Genomic DNA, 16,415 nt, shown 5'->3' with positions numbered 1-16,415 from the left:
CATATCTCAAAGCTATATCAAATATCTTGGTTGTAAAATAGTTGCTATTGAGCTGTATATTGAGAGTTAGGAAATAAAAAATACCAACAGAAAGCTGATACCCTCCCCTCTCTTCGACAGGGACAAAACTTCCAAAGCTGTGTGCTTCACGTAACTGCATTTTGAAATGTTATACGATCAGAACACATTTCTCTTGAGCAGGCCACAGCGAGGACACCGGCACAGGGCCAGGGAGACACATTCATTACAGGAATCACGAGGATAACACGCTTTACTGTTTGACCAAATAATGCTTTTAGCCGCCCAAAAAATTGAAATTTTGAGTGAGATGACAATGGAGAATGTACTTTTTTTATTTATATATTTTTTATAGTATTTTATTAGGATCCCCATTAGCTGTTGCTGAAGCAGCAGCTACTCTTCCTGAGGTCCACACAAAACATAAAATATGACATAATACAGAACATCAATAGACAAGAACACCTGAAGGACTGAACTACATAATAAGAACACGCATACATTAGTACATATACATAAAGTGCATTCGGAAAGTATTCAGACCACTTCACTTTTTCCACATTGTTATGTTACAGCCTTATTCTAAAATGTTTTAAATAGTTTTTTCCCCCTCATCAACCTACACACAATACCCCATAATGACAAAGCAAAAACAGGTTTTTAGAAATGTTTGCAATTAAAATGATATAAATAAACTGAAATATTACATTTACACATGTATTCAGACCCTTAACTCAGTACTTTGTTGAAGCACATTTGGCAGCGATTACAGCCTGTATTTGTTGAGTTTCTCCCATTCTTCCTCTGTCAGGTTGGATGGGGAGCGTAACTGCACAGCTATTTTCAGGTCTCTCCAGAGATGTTTGATTGGGTTCATGTCCGGGTTCTGGCTGGGCCACTCAAGGAAATTCAGAGACTTGTTCCGAAGCCACTCCTGTGTTGTCTTGGCTGTGTGCTTAGGGTCATTGTCCTGTTGGAAGGTGAACCTTCGCCCCAGTCTGAGGTCCTTAGCGCACTGGAACAGGTTTTCATCAAGGATCTCTCTGTACATTGCGCCGTTCATCTTTCTGACTAGTCTCCCAGTCCCTGCCGCTGAAAAACATCCCCACACCATGATGCCGCCACAACCAAGCTTCACGGTAGGGATGGTATTGGCCAGGTAATGAGCGGTGCCAGGTTTCCTCCAAACGTGACGCTTGTCATTCAGGCCAAAGAGTTCAATCTTGGTTTCATCAGACCAGAGAATCTTGTTTCTCATAGTCTGAAAGTCCTTTAGGTGCCTTTTGGCAAACTCCAAGCGGGCTGTCATGTGCCTTTTATTGAGGAGTGGCTTCCGTCTGGCCACTCTACCATAAAGGCCTGATTGGTGGAGTGCTGCAGAGATGGTTGTCTTTCTGGAAGGTTCTCCCATCTCCACAGAAGTTCTCTGGAGCCCTGCCAGAGTGACCATCGGGTTCTTTGTCACCCCCCTGACCAAGGCCCTTCTCCCCCGATTGCTCAGTTTGGCCGGGTGGCCAGCTCTAGGAAGAGTCTTGGTGGTTCCAAACCTCTTCCATTTTAGAATGATGGAGGCCACTGTGTTCTTGGGGACTTTCAATGCTGCAGACAGTTTTTGGTACCCTTCCCCAGATCTGTGCCTCGACACAATCCTGTCTCGGAGATCTACAGACAATTCCTTCGACCTGATGGCTTGGTTTTTGCTCTGACATGCAATGTCAACTGTAGGACCTTATATAGACAGGTGTGTGCCTTTCCAAATCATGTCCAATCAATTAAATGTACCACAGTTGGACTCCAATCAAGTTGTAGAATCATCTCAAGGATGATCAATGGAAACAGGATGCACCTCAGCTGAATTTCGACTCTCATAGCAAAGGGTCTGAATACTTATTTACATAAGATTTTTCAGTTTTAAATTATTAGTAAGTTTGCAAACATTTCTAAAAGGCTGTTTTCACTTTGTCATTATGGGGTATTGTGTGTAGATTGCTTATTTTTTATTTTAGAATAATCTGAAACGTAACAAAATGTGGAAAAAGTGAAGGGGTCTCAATACGTTCCGACTGTATGCCTATGAGTTAATTAGGTCAGATTGGGGAGTGTAGCTGGTGATTTGGACGGAGTCAGGCGCAGGAGGTGTAAATCACAGAATAATGGTTTATTCGGCGGTTCACAGCAATGCGTAAAACAACTACAGTGCGACTTAACGGCGCACTGAGAAAAACAAAACACACAAATGAACGTCCCGGCGATAAAGTACATAATGCTCCACCGAACTATCGACACCTCCACATGGAAACAATCACACACAAAGACATGGGGGGCAGAGGGAATACTTATTCAGGGACAGATGAGGGGATATGAACCAGGTGTGTGGAAAAAACAAGACAAAACAAATGGAATGATGAGAAGAGGAGCAGCAGTGGCTAGAAGGCCGGTGACGACGAATGCCGAAGCCTGCCCAAACAAGGAGAGGAGGCAGCTTCGGAGGAAGTCGTGACTGGGAGAGGCATTGTGCTGTGAAGTATAAAAAAAAAAAAAGCAAATTTAGCTGTTTGCTTGAGTAACTTGAGATGGAAGGGAGTTCCATGTGATATATTGCTATATATAATACTGTGCACTGCCTTGAATTCGTTCTGGATTTGGGGACTGTCAAGAGACCCCTGGTGGCATGTCTGGTGGGGTAAGTATGTCTGTCAAATCAAATCAAATCAAATCAAATTGTATTGACTACATGCGCCGAATACAACAGGTGCAGACATTACAGTGAAATGCTTACTTACAGCCCTTAACCAACAGTGCATTTATTTTTAATAAAAAAGTAGAATAAAACAACAAAAAAGTGTTGAGAAAAAAAGAGCAGAAGTAAAATAAAATAACAGTAGGGAGGCTATATCAAATCAAATCAAATCAAATTTTATTGGTCACATGCGCCGAATACAACAGGTGCAGACATTACAGTGAAATGCTTACTTACAGCCCTTAACCAACAGTGCATTTATTTTAAACAAAAAAAGTAAAAATAAAACAACAACAAAAAAAGTGTTGAGAAAAAAAAGAGCAGAAGTAAAATAAAGTGACAGTAGGGAGGCTATATATACAGGGGGGTACCGTTGCAGAGTCAATGTGCGGGGGCACCGGCTAGTTGAGGTAGTTGAGGTAATATGTACATGTGGGTAGAGTTAAAGTGACTATGCATAAATACTTAACAGAGTAGCAGCAGCGTAAAAAGGATGGGGTGGGGGGGCAGTGCAAATAGTCCGGGTAGCCATGATTAGCTGTTCAGGAGTCTTATGGCTTGGGGGTAGAAGCTGTTGAGAAGTCTTTTGGACCTAGACTTGGCACTCCGGTACCGCTTGCCGTGCGGTAGCAGAGAGAACAGTCTATGACTAGGGTGGCTGGAGTCTTTGACAATTTTGAGGGGCTTCCTCTGACACCACCTGGTATAGAGGTCCTGGATGGCAGGAAGCTTTGCCCCAGTGATGTACTGGGCCGTACGCACTACCCTCTGTAGTGCCATGCGGTCGGAGGCCAAGCAGTTGCCATACCAGGCGGTGATGCAACCAGTCAGGATGCTCTCGATGGTGCAGCTGTATAATTTTTTGAGGATCTGAGGACCCATGCCAAATCTTTTTAGTCTCCTGAGGGGGAATAGGCTTTGTCGTGCCCTCTTCACGACTGTCTTGGTGTGTTTGGACCATGATAGTTCGTTGGTGATGTGGACACCAAGGAACTTGAAGCTCTCAACCTGTTCCACTACAGCCCCGTCGATGAGAATGGGGGCGTGCTCAGTCCTCTTTTTTTTCCCTGTAGTCCACAATCATCTCCTTTGTCTTTGTCACGTTGAGGGAGAGGTTGTTGTCCTGGCACCACACGGCCAGATCTCTGACCTCCTCCCTATAGGCTGTCTCATCGTTGTCGGTGATCAGGCCTACCACTGTTGTGTCGTCGGCAAACTTAATGATGGTGTTGGAGTCGTGCCTGGCCATGCAGTCATGGGTGAACAGAGAGTACAGGAGGGGACTGAGCACGCACCCCTGAGGGGCCCCCGTGTTGAGGATCAGTGTGGCAGATGTGTTGTTACCTACCCTTACCACCTGGGGGCGGCCCGTCAGGAAGTCCAGGATCCAGTTGCAGAGGGAGGTGTTTAGTCCCAGGATCCTTAGCTTAGTGATGAGCTTAGAGGGCACTATGGTGTTGAATGCTGAGCTGTAGTCAATGAATAGCATTCTCACGTAGGTGTTCCTCTTGTCCAGGTGGGAAAGGGCAGTGTGGAGTGCAATAGAGATTGCATCATCTGTGGATCTGTTGGGGCGGTATGCAAATTGGAGTGGGTCTAGGGTTTCTGGGATAATGCTGTTGATGTGAGCCATGACCAGCCTTTCAAAGCACTTCATGGCTACAGACGTCAGTGCTACGGGTCGGTAGTCATTTAGGCAGGTTATCTTAGAGTCCTTGGGCACGGGGACTATGGTGGTCTGCTTGAAACATGTTGGTATTACAGACTCAGTCAGGGACATGTTGAAAATGTCAGTGAAGACACTTGCCAGTTGGTCAGCACATGCTCGGAGTACACGTCCTGGTAATCCGTCTGGCCCTGCGGCCTTGTGAATGTTGACCTGCTTAAAAGTCTTACTCACATCGGCTACGGAGAGCGTGATCACATAGTCATCCGGAACAGCTGGTGCTCTCATGCATGCTTCAGTGTTGCTTGCCTCGAAGCGAGCATAGAAGTGGTTTAGCTCGTCTGGTAGGCTTGTGTCACTGGGCAGCTCGCGGCTGTGCTTCCCTTTGTAGTCTGTAATAGTTTTCAAGCCCTGCCACATCCGACGAGCGTCAGAGCCAGTGTAGTACGATTCAATCTTAGACCTGTATTGACTCTTTGCCTGTTTGATGGTTCGTCGGAGGTCATAGCGGGATTTCTTATAAGCGTCCGGGTTAGAGTCCCGTTCCTTGAAAGCGGCAGCTCTACCCTTTAGCTCAGTGCGGATGTTTCCTGTGATCCATGGCTTCTGGTTGGGGTATGTACGTACGGTCACTGTGGGGACGACATCATCGATGCACTTATTGATGAAGCCAGTGACTGATGTGGTGTACTCCTCAATGCTGTCTGAAGAATCCCGGAACATGTTCCAGTCTGTGCTAGCAAAACAGTCCTGTAGCTTAGCATCTGCGTCATCTGACCACTTTTTTATTAACCGAGTCACTGGTGCTTCCTGCTTTAGTTTTTGCTTATAAGCAGGAATCAGGAGGATATCAGGAGGATATCAGGAGGATTATGAGCATATATACAGGGGGGTACCGGTGCAGTTGATTATACAGACAATTTGGACTACTTTGAGCTAAGAGAGACTGACATGAATACTGTTGGCATTAGCCCTCTGTGTACATTGAAGGGCAAGACGCACTGCTCTGTTCTGGGCCAGCTGCAGCTTTTCTATGTCCTTTTTTGCAGCACTTGACCATATCAAGATTAGATCAAACTGTGCTCTTTCTACATTTATAGGCACTGTTTCCGTTTTTACGATCCATGATCTTGGCTGTCTAACTGATGACAGAGTTTGACTTTGAATGTGAGTTTGCATGATCTCAGCTCAGCCGATCAGAAAACCGGGCCGGCCCATCTTGGTAGGGGGGCCAGCCGTTGCCAAATGATTAGCCAAAGGCTCATTATAGATTAGTTAACAGAGCAATTGAGCATTAAAAAATAAATGAATAATGATCTTAAGAGGCCCATCGGCCGCCTTTTTCAATGTTTTATATATTATATATTTTGGTGTGCCAATTTCGACCAGCCCACCGAACTAAAAAATGGTCCAGCCCATCTGGCATTTGCCAGAATTGCCAGATGGTCAATCCACCCCTGATATAAAGCCAAATCAAGTAGTATTTGCATGTGAAAATGTCACAGGTTGCATTTGCTCCATTAACCACGTTTCCATCCACAGTTTTTATGCGAGTAAAGTCATAACCTATAAGAAACAGCTGTGATGGAAACAGAAAGTTTCGGTACAATTGTATAAATGTAGCCAGATAATGTATTCGTTCGACATGATGGGATCTTTTTGAGTTGGTAAAATGTATTATGTGAGTAATGGTGGCGGAAACGTCATTATGAGCAAAAATTGATATAATAACCATCATTTCATTTATTGTGTCAAAATTGGACATGAATAACAGAAAACAAATAACAACATATGTTATTCAATCTTTACATTTTCGGAAGTACACACCCCCTCATAGAATATTCACATGACTTAGGGGGTGTGTTTACAGCCTAGGTCGGCAGCACAAATAATAGATTAGACTGTGTGAGTGTGACAGGAAGATAAAAATACTAATATTAGCTCAAATGCAGAATTTATCATGAAGTTAGCATGCCAATAGAGCAAACTCAACAACAACTGAACAAAGTTTGCTTGCACTAGCTGGCTAGCTAGCAATGGCTGTATGGGATTATAATGATTGCAGAACTATGTGAGTTTGTATTTTCAATTTCGTGGTTGCACATTGAGATTCGTGGTTGCAAGTACAATTCACAAATGTGTAATTTAATTTCGCAAGTTTGTATCATGATGTGTGAAAGATTTAACAACGGTCGCAAAATCTATGCAGGTTTGTCATATGATTTTCAGGAGCCTGGTGGACATGGATACAACCATACTCCAAGGCAGGACATTCCCCTGCATCCAGGTTGAGGCCTGCTACCAGCAGGAACACGGAGCACTCCATGTCAGTGTCAGTAAGTCATGCATTTACAAAAAACATATATAGCTAATACTCCACTCATATGAGGAATGAAGAAGCCCTATGCACCATAAACCTGTCTACTCCTGGAGTAACTCCCTGTCAGAGAGACTGATTATAGGGTTTTGCCGGAGGCCCTGGGCCAATGGGAGGTCATGGGTGAGGACTTAGGGGTCAGAGGGAGTGAGAGCGATGATACAACTTGAACCACAGAGTAAGACTGCCTTCAAACCAAATTCCATGAAACCCATGTCCAACGCAGCTGTTTGAAAGGGGAAAAACGCAGTTTTACTTTTTAATTGGTGGATGGATAGTCTTTGCAACTATTCTGACGGACGGCACAACACAAGCCTCCCCCCAACACACTCCACCCATGGAAAACCATTGAGTTGCTGCATCTGTTAACACATCAATTTGTCTGATTGGCAGGCACCTTTACAGTCCTCAATAATCAACAATGTACAGTGCATTCGGAAAGTATTCAGACCCCTTGACTTTTTCCACATTTTGTTACAGCCTTATTCTAGAATGGATTAAATTAATTTTTCTCCTCATCAATCTACACACATTACCCCATAATGACAAATGAAAACAGGTTTTTAGAAATGTTTGCAAATGTATTCAAAATAAACAGAAATACCTTATTTGCAAAAGTATTCAGACCCTTTGCTATGAGACTCGAAATTGAGTTCAGTTGCATCCTGTTTCCATTTATCATCCTAGAGATGTTTCTACAACTTGATTGGAAAGAATCACACCTGTCTATATAAGGTCCCACAGTTGGCAGTGGGTGTCAGAGCAAAAACCAAGCCATGAGGTTGAAGGAATTGTCCGTAGAGCTCCGAGAAAGGATTGTGTCGAGGCAAAGATCTGGGGAAGGGTACCAAAAAATTTGCAGCATTGAAGATCCGCAAGAACACAGTGGCCTCCATCATTCTTAAATGGAAGACATTTGGAACCACCAAGAGTCTTCCTAGAGCTTGTCTCCTGGCCAAACTGAGCAATTAGGGGAGAAGGGCCTTGGTCAGGGAGGTGACCAAGAACCTGATTACAGAGCTCCAGAGTTCCTCTGTGGAGATGGGAGAACCTTCCAGAAGGACAACCATCTCTGCAGCACTCCACCAATCAGGCCTTTATGGTAGAGCGGCCAGATGGAAGCCACTCCTCAGAAAAAGGCACATGACAGCCCACTTACAGGTGTGCCAAGCTTGTAGCGTCATACCCAAGAAGAATCAAAGCTGTAATCGCTGCCAAAGGTGCTTCCAACAAAGTACTGAGTAAAGGGTCTGAATACTTATGTAAATGTGATATTTCCGTTTTTTATTTTTAATACATTTGCAAAAATTAAAAAAAACGTTTTTTGCTTTGTCATTATGGGGTATTGTGTGTAGATTGATGAAAAAACAACATTTTAATACATTTTAAAATAAGGCTGTAATGTAATAAAATGTGGAAAAAGTAAAGGGTTCTGAATACTTTCCGAATGCACTGTATGTATATATCTATATATCAATCTAGAAAATAATTATCTATTTTGGATGCAAAAGGTGGCTCTACAAAGTATTGACTTTGGGGGGGTGAATAGTAATGCACGCTCATGTTTTCTGTTTTTTTGTCTTATTTCTTGTTTGTTTCACAAAAAAAAATATTTTGCATCTTCAAAGTGGTAGGCATGTTGTGTAAATCAAATGATACAAACCCCCCCAAAATCAATTTTAATTCCAGGTTGTAATGCAACAAAATAGGAAAAACGCCAAGGGAGATGAATACTTTTGCAAGGCACTGTACAGGATAACTACATGTATAGCTAGCACCATGTAGATGACCAATTAGCTAGATGGAAAATGGTGGTTGAAAAATTGTTGTACATAGCTAAATCCTTCCAGTTATCTAATAGAAGTGAACTGCTTAACGTTACCCTGAATTGTGAATTTCTTTGCCCCCTAGTACTTTGCCTGGTTGGAAAGATGAAAATCTCCTCGAGGGATGCCATTGAAGTGCAAGCTGCATACAAACGGAAAGATACAATAAAAGTTAGCTAGGTAGCTAACATTAGGTAAATACAGTGGGGTAAAAATATATTTAGTCAGCCACCAATTGTGCAAGTTCTCCCACTTAAAAAGATGAGAGAAGCCTGTAATTTTCATCATAGGTACACGTCAACGATGACAGACAAATTGAGATTTTTTTTCCAGAAAATCACATTGTAGGATTTTTAATGAATTTATTTGCAAATTATGGTGGAAAATAAGTATTTGGTCACCTACAAACAAGCAAGATGTCTGGCTCTCACAGACCTGTAACTTCTTCTTTAAGAGGCTCCTCTGTCCTCCACTCGTTACCTGTATTAATGGCACCTGTTTGAACTTGTTATCAGTATAAAAGACCTGGACCTGCACCAGGCTGGGAAGACTGAATCTGCAATAGGTAAGCAGCTTGGTTTGAAGAAATCAACTGTGGCAGCAATTATTAGGAAATGGAAGACATACAAGACCACTGATAATCTCCCTCGATCTGGGGCTCCACGCAAGATCTCACCCTGTGGGGTCAAAATGATCACAAAAACGGTGAGCAAAAATCCCAGAACCACACAGGGGGACCTAGTGAATGACCTGCAGAGAGCTGGGACCAAAGTAACAAAGCCTACCATCAGTAACACACTACGCCGCCAGGGACTCAAATCCTGCAGTGCCAGATGTGTCCCCCTGCTTAAGCCAGTACGTGTCCAGGCCCGTCTGAAGTTTGCTAGAGTGCATTTGGATGATCCAGAAGAGGATTGGGAGAATGTCATATGGTCAGATGAAACCAAAATAGAACTTTTTGGTAAAAACTCAACTCGTCGTGTTTGGAGGACAAAGAATGCTGAGTTGCATCCAAAGAACACCATACCTACTGTGAAGCATGGGGGTGGAAACATCATGCTTTGGGGCTGTTTTTCTGTAAAGGGACCAGGACGACTGATCCGTGTAAAGGAAAGAATGACAGCCCCAAAACATCACTGCTCTAGAGGAGATCTGCATGGAGGAATGGGCCAAAATACCAGCAACAGTGTGTGAAAACCTTTTGAAGACTTACAGAAAAAGTTTGACCTGTGTCATTGCCAACAAAGGGTATAGAACAAAGTATTGAGAAACTTTTGTTATTGACCAAATACTTATTTTCCACCATAATTTGCAAATAAATTCATTAAAAATCCTACAATGTGATTTTCTGGATTTTTTTTCCCTCATTTTGTCTGTCATAGTTGACGTGTACCTATGATGAAAATTACAGGCCTCTCTTATCTTTCTAAGTGGGAGAACTTGCACTGTACAACTGTCTTTTCCCCACTGTACAACTGTCTGGCCAGCTAGCTAGCTGACTAGGCAGGATGAGGTAAATAAGTACAGTAGCTAGCAATGTCAATCTAAAAACAGCTTAAATAATTTCTTCCTATTTTAACAATATTTTCTTATATAAATACAAATATATGGTAAAGTCCAGTCTTTTTGGTACTCTGAAGCAGTAGATAGTTAGCAGGTAGTCACTGTCAAAAACACTGTCCTTGGTGAGCAATTCTGAGGTAAAAATGTTGCGCGGAGAGCGAGCTCTTATGAGGTAAAATAGAACTAGACCTGCCCGCGTACTCCGTCCTCTGCGTCCGCTACGAGGTAAAATAGAGCCAAGCAACCAGCATAGCAATGGACGCTTTGGTTCATTACGTAGGCCAGTCAGAATTTTGCAAGTTTTAGCAACAGCCCTAGCAACGGAAGCTAGAACTCATCAAATTCTATTGTGACGCAGGGGGGTGGGACACCTTTTGGCAGGGGGACACTATTTGGCATGACAGGCCCAAGAAGCAGAAAAAATATATACACTTCCGGTCAAAAGTTTTAGAACACCTACTCATTCAAGGGCTTTTCTTAATTTTTACTATTGTCTACATTGTAGAATAATGGTGAAATAACACATATGGAATCATGTAGTATCCCAAAAAGTGTTAAACATATACAATATATTTTATATTTGAGTTTCTTCAAAGTAGCCACCTTTGCCTTGATGACATATTTGCACACTCTTGGCATTCTCTCAACCAGCTTCACCTGGAATGCTTTTCCAACAGTCTTGAAGGAGTTCCCACATATGCTGAGCACTTGTTGGCTGCTTTTCCTTCACTCTGCGGTCCGACTCATCCCAAACCATCTCAATTTGGTTGAGGTCAGGTGATTGTGGAGGCCAGGTCATCTGATGCAGCACTCCATCACTCTCCTTCTTGGTCAAATAGCCCTCACACAGCCTGGAGGTGTGTTGGGCCATTGTCCTGTTGAAAACAAATGATAGTCCCACTAAGCCCAAACCAGATGGGATGGCCCAGCCAGAGCCCAGACTTGAACCTGATCGAACATCTCTGGAGAGACCTGAAAATAGCTGTGCAGCAACGCTCCCCATCCAACCTGACAGAGCTTGAGAGGATCTGCAGAGAGGAATGGGAGAAACTCCCCAAATACAGGTGTGCCAAGCTTGTAGTGTAATACCCAAGAAGAATCGAGGCTGTAATCGCTGCCAAAGGTGCTTCAACAAAGTACTGAGAAAAGGGTCTGAATACTTATGCAAATGTATCTTTTGGCCGGCAGGGATTTGGCTCAGTTGGTAGAGCATGGCGTTTGCAACGCCAGGGTTGTGGGTTCGATTCCCACTGGGGGACGAAAAATAAATAAATAAATAATGTATGCACTCACTTAACTGTAAGTCGCTCTGGATAAGAGCGTCTGCTAAATGACTAAAATGTAAAATGTAAAAATTATAGCACTGCAGTGCTAGTTTTGTTGCTGTTTTCAGGCTTCTACTCCTATTGTAGACATACTGCCTAGTAGCCAACAATAACTGGTAGAATGTGCATTCAATCATGACCTTTTGTTTTCAAGTGTATCTCCACAAACAATAGTGGGCAGACAAGGCCACACAAAGAGCAAGAGATAATCAGACGCCAGCGGATAATTGAAGTACCCAAAAAGGCCACTAGATGTTATACTGACAGAGATTTTTCTTTACTGTCGATAGTATATGTCATATAATAGATGTATCTCTACTAGAAAACGTGTTAAATGTAGTGTACAAGGAACCTATACTCTCAAGAAGTGAGCAATACAACCGTAAAATGGCAAAAACAGATACAACAATACACAACACTATATACATTGCTCCAGGAGATGCCAAGAAAACAACTCAATTAGATGTAAGTATTGTGTACCTATGGTACACTAAGGGCAGGTTTCCCTGACACAGAATAAGCCTAGTCCTAGACTAAAAAGCACTTTCAATGAATAATCTCCATTGATCTTGCTTTTTAGTCTAGGACTAGGCTCAATCTGTGTCCGTGTCACGACTTCCTCCGAAGCTGCCTCCTCTCCTTGTTCGGGCAGGCTTCAGCGTTCGTCGTCACCGGCCTTCTAGCCACTGCCGCATCACATCTCATCATTCCATTTGTTTTGTCTTGTCTATTACACACACCTGGTTCATATCCCCTCATTAGTACATGTATAAGTGTTCCCTCTGCCCCGTTGTCCTTGTGGGTGATTGTTTAATGTGAGGAGAGAGTAGCTCGGTTGAGCTACTTGTATTTTGTATTGCCGGGGTATATTTTCCCTGTGTGCCTGTTTTGTTCCAGTGCGCCTGTTTTGCGCACTGGACTGTTTGACGCTATCCTGCGTAACTCTGTATTCCGGAATAAACTCTGTATTCTGTGATTACACTCCTGCGCCTGACTCCTTCAAATCACCCATTGCAGTCCGGGAAACCATCCCTAAGTCCATTAGCAGCAACATAAATATTACACTAAGTAGGTATAAGTAGTGGCAGAGCCATAGTGAGGCAAACTATTCTCCAACTTGGCACAAAAATTACTATGACATTCTCATTCATAATTTAGTTGTATTGTGGCCATGGAACCTTTGGGCCAGCATAGCACCCACCAATATTATTATGTCAAACACCCTACGAGAGCTTTTAAACCCAGTCTCTACCTTCAGCTTCACTTTTGTCATTAGGATATCCTGTAGGAGCAGCAAGAACCTTTTGGTACTGAAGTTGCAAGTAGGTAAAACAAATGTTTGGCTCAGTTTCACGACCAGGGACAAATGGTAATTCTATCTATCTAACAAAATGGCTGTATGGACTATCTGAGTTTTTATTTTTGCACTGTCTCTATACACACTAACAGGACTCGACACACTCATGCACACTGACACTCCAACACGCGCACACACACACACACATAACATGCACACACATTTATACTGACTCTACACACACGCACGCACACACACTCACATACAATCATTATATACGCTGCTGCTACTCTGTTTATCATATATTCTGATGCCTAGTCACCTTACCCCCATACATATCTACCTCTATCACCCCAGTATCCTTGCACATTGTAAATATTGTATTGAAACTGACCATGTATATAGCTTACTTCTCGTGTTCTTCTTATTTTTATTTATTGTGTGTTTTTGTTCTACCTTATTTAATTTTTAGTACTACTTTGATATTGATTACTGCATTGTTGGGTTTAGAGCTTGCAAGAAAGGCATTTCACTGTACTTGTGCATGTGACAAACTTGAAATGAGCAAGATTTACTACATTGAAATTAGGACCGGGATTGGTGTGTTTTACTTTGTTTTACTCTGAGACGACAACTAACTTGAAAATGGCTTTATGCTCATGTTACCCTTTGAAACAGCTAACTCCATACAAGTGACATCTGTCAACTTTCAGTAGAGGTAGTAGCACATTACTGACATCTAGTGGATTAAAAAGTGTACAACACATGGTTATTCTGTACATACACTTCAATTCAGCCATATTTTAGATTTGACACAGGACCATGCTTTTTGGTTGTTGTTTTTTTGGCACTTTTTGCTTTTACTGGTATTTACAGCATGATCGACTAGGTTTGCTGCAGGTAGAAAATCCTAGGAAATGTTATTTAATTGAAACAAGCTGTCTCCAATCAACCAATGTCTGGTTGTGCATGTGTGTTTGGTGGGGGGATCGCCTGTGCCAGGGGAGGTGAATCTTAATCACATAAAACCTATTATTTGACAGGGAATACTATTTGTAGATCAGTGATTTGACACCTTACTTTGCTCAAGCTGATCCTCTCCAATGGACTCAGAAGTTGTAGCTAAAAATTGGTCAATTTGGGGCAGTTAAAGGGGAGGGTCAATGAAACCAATGATGGAAGTATATTGTAGCGAATTCAATCCAACACCTTAACTGTACGCAAAAAGGTTTGGACCACACACACACACACACACACACACACACACACACACACACACACACATATTCACACACACGCTCTCACACACACCCAGCAGTAGCCAGCCAGTGCTAGCTAGCCAGCTAATGCAAGCCAACTTTGTTCTGTTGTTGTTGAGTTTGTTCTATTGGCATGCTAACTTCATAATAAATTCTGCATCTTAGTATTTTTTATTTTCCTGTCACACTCACACAGTCTAATCCATTCTTTGTGCTGCCAACCTAGGCTGTAAACACACCCCTAAAGCCCTGTGAATATTCTATGAGGGAGCGTGTACTTCTGGGTATGAAAAAGGAAAATCAAAAATCAACATTTTGTTGTTATCTGTTTTCCGTTATTACATTTCCAATTTTGACACAATAAATGAGAAAACAAGTTGATGTCCAATTTTAATTTTGCAAATTCAGAAACCAAAATTGAAAATCTATCCGTTTTCCCTTTTTCCACTTTGTCTTTTGAATCAAATTACCAATGAATGACGATACATGGACCAGATCAGGCTACAGATGAAATACATTTAAGTTATGATGAACTTCACAAGGTGGTGAAAGTGCATGGTGATGAGCTTGATGCCTCCTTTCCAATAAATATCAAGGGTCTTATTCTGGTGACATGATGATTAATGCTTGACTGCCATTTGACAAATAAAAATATTCTCGCTCTTATCCATAATAATATCATCCTGTAGCCTAGACTAGCCTACCTGCACAGCCTGCCTGCACTGTATCTGGGAGCTGTTGGCTAGAGCGCATGTGCCAAGACCAGAGTAGGCACATTTGCTATTTAACGCAACAATTTTTGTGACAAAACTATCGGTAGATTTGAAAGAATGATGGAAACACATTGAATTTTCAATTTTTATTCTGTACATGAAAACTTAAAGGGAAACTTCACCACTAGACACTATTTGGGGTGTCCCTACATAATTATGAATGATGATAGGGTGTTTCAGACATAATTATGCAATATAGCTGTATTTATGAATTTTTCGCACTGGGAGAGTTCAACCAATGACGGCATTGGTTGATTGAGCCTGCTGTCTGATCTAAAAATGAATGGAGTCATGTTTTGTAGCAATTATTGTGGCCTTTGGGTTTTTCCGATTGCACAATCACACTAGCAGATAGTAGATATGGTTGTCCTTGTTCAACACAGCCAATGGACTTGTCTCAACAATGTTCCTATTTGCCAGGATATTGCAGGATATCTAGGTTGACAAATTTTCCCTGGCTTTGTAAAGACTACAGCCTGACGGGAACCCTACTTTCTTGTTTCCACCCTCAAAGGCAGGCTTTTCAAAACGGGGGGAGGGAGGTGGGGGGTACTAGTTTACAGGTTCACGGAAGCTATGTTACCATGCACTGTCTATCCGAGATGGCTAAATAATTAGCTACCATGGGTGCTTCTGATGATTCCACTTTCCAAGAAGAGCTGGGTGATGAAACATTGTTGGATGTTTCTTTTACATAGGAACATACAGCCCTATTTATTTGAGCCGAAATACACTGAAGAGGAGTTGAGCCAGCGAGGAAAAATAATGGCAAGACCAGCAAGCAGCGGTGGCAGCCTAGACCAGCTGGAGCAGGACTCAGGAGGGCAAATGACAAACAAGTAAGTTGTTTTGCTGTTGGTAGCTAGCTAGCAATATAAGCTTTCTTTTTACACGAGGCAGTGTTGTTCAGTACAGTACAATTTGGTGATTGATTTGGCAATAACGGGGCTTGCTAGTACCACTACAGGGCAAGTTAGCCAAGTTTAGCTAGCTAGCTGTGCATTTGCTATACCTATAATGTACTGTTGTCTAAAGTTATAGCTAGCTAGCTAACTAGTCTAGCTAGCTTTAGTGCCTCTCATTACAAGCAAAACTGGAGAAATGTTTCGATGATGACGGCGCAGAGTAAAGAAATGACTTTGGCTTTATTGCTCATATTAGTCTTGGAGTAACTATACCTGTGTGTTGTAGCTAGCAAGCTACAGTAGGAATACAGACAATAAACAACGATACACAATGATTTCTCATGAATGTGTAATAGCGTTTTTTTCTTTCTCTCACAGACAATACCGCTTGGATACAAAGAAGTTGATGACTTTGAAGAGAAGATGTGAAAAGTCCCATGACAACAATCTCCCCTTGTATCAAAGTGACTCCGAACACCTCACTGCACCCCCCAAACACACCATATGCAAGTAATCCCTTTGTAGAACTGTAATATTTATTATAAGTGTTAGTAGTATATTTTTATTCTACTGTATATATGTCATACATTGCCATAACTGTTCCTGCATACTGCTGTGTAAACTCACCTCAGTCTCCAGAGCAAATAAACTTTGTCTTGAATACAA

General features: G+C 42.2%; 1 long non-coding RNA gene across 1 annotated transcript; it reads left to right on the top strand.

Moving 5' to 3' along the window:
* The first annotated feature begins 15,259 nt into the window (after positions 1 to 15,259).
* On the top strand, positions 15,260 to 16,415 carry LOC311144230. Its single transcript, XR_014614492.1, has 2 exons — positions 15,260 to 15,683; positions 16,128 to 16,415. It is a non-coding gene; the product is annotated as an uncharacterized lncRNA (long non-coding RNA).

Source organism: Coregonus lavaretus (genome assembly GCF_964263955.1).
Source record: "Coregonus lavaretus genome assembly, chromosome: 17".
In the NCBI taxonomy this organism is placed as follows: Eukaryota; Metazoa; Chordata; class Actinopteri; order Salmoniformes; family Salmonidae; genus Coregonus; species Coregonus lavaretus.
This window is presented reverse-complemented; position numbering and strand designations above follow the sequence as displayed.